Below are 1,712 nucleotides of genomic sequence, written 5' to 3' on the forward strand. Positions count from 1 at the left end.
TCTCTGATCGGTTTTGGTTCAAGCAGAGAGCGGGGAGGTATCCCTCATGAGTCAGACAGGCCAGACACTGTGCCCTGGTTCCCCAAAAACACAGAGCTGACTGCTATCACCCTCTCCTGTTTCTTGGCTAGATGTGTTGGTGAGTTGAATTCCCACCTGGCAGCTTCCCATGGCTTTTAGTCACAAACAAAAGAATTGGTTAAGAACTCTTCAGCGCCTCTCAGGTGCTGAGCATGGCATAAGTCCATAGCTGCGTACACAGAGGTAGAACTGTGGCTTCTGGGTAAGAAGCCAGAAACTTTAGCTCAAAAAACACAGGCCTCTGACACTTGAGCTAAAGGGGAATCTTCTTTAGCTGTTAGTAGTAGAGCTTTTATCCTCTGTAGGTATCTCACTCCAATGCCTCCTCAGAGTTGGGTAGGAATATCTACAGCCATGTAAATGAAGAGTCACTCCATTGCAATCAATGGGAGTTTGCCTGAATAAGGACTTCAGGATTTAACCTTATAGAATTAAATGTCTAGAGCCCAATTCTACTCTCATTCACACCAGTTTTACACTGATGTAATGCTGTTGACTGCAATAGAAATACTCCTGATTTGCTCATGTGTATGTGAAATTAGAATCATGCACTCTGTGACTCTCAGTGCATTACATTTGCCAATACAGTGAGACCAAAACAGCCCAGACTTCAGCTGACAATTCAAAGCAGAGATGGAAGGACAGAGGAAGGGGTAAAACTTGCAGTGTCCCCCGCCCCTTGTACCAGGGCCTGGAGCAAGGCTCTCAAACGGCAACAATTTCAGCAGGTGAAATTAAAAAAAAAAGATTCAGATCTCATGCTGGTGTAAGTCAGGAGTAGCTGCACTGATCTCACTCTGATTTTACATGTATATAACTGCACTGACTTCAGTGGAGGTACTCCAGTGAGATCAGAATCAGGGCCGATGCAGTCACACCAGTGAGAGTGAAAAAGCAGGCCTTCTGTGTCTCATTGGAAACGCACAGTAAAATCCTCCAGTGCCGGGTTTAAAAACTGTCCCAATTGTGTGACTCTCCATCCAAATGAGAGAGACTAGGCATGCCTGCCAGAACCCTGGAGGCTAAAGCTCTCCCCCATTTACGGAGGCAATGCATCATCTCCTAGAGCAAAGTATGTTCTCTCCAGTATTAATAGACTTACTGAGATGCGTCAAAAACCCCGGCAGAGACACCGAGCAGCACAGCCTGCCTGCCACAGAAAGATTTACAATCTCTGTGGCGTATCAGTGGGGAACAGGACAGTGTGTGTGCACACACACAGACAAAGCAGGAGGAAGGTGAGTCCAACCCCCAGCAGCAGGGCCATCCTTCTGCTGCTGGATTTTTCCAGCCAAAGCATCTTACCGTCTCTGCTGCAATTTATGGAAATTGATTTCTGACGTGGGGCTTTTTCTGCTACAGCAGGGACCCACCGGGTGGAGGAGGCAGAGCTGCAGGCAGGGCAGGAGAAGGGAGGGAGGAAAGGAGCTTGGCACAGGGGGAAAGCCAGAAAGAGAGAAGGGCACCGAGGTACTACAGTGATGGGGCAGTTATAACTGAGACAGATGAGAGAAGGTGCAAGGGAGAGCAGAGATCCCGAGTGAGTCACAGGAGGGCAGACAGGCACAGAGAGGGAGCCCAGAGAGCACTCTGCCATCCCAAGAAAGACCTGCCCAGCTCGACTCTTCACC

This window comes from Emys orbicularis, chromosome 1 (assembly GCF_028017835.1).
Source record: "Emys orbicularis isolate rEmyOrb1 chromosome 1, rEmyOrb1.hap1, whole genome shotgun sequence".
NCBI classification, from domain to species: Eukaryota; Metazoa; Chordata; order Testudines; family Emydidae; genus Emys; species Emys orbicularis.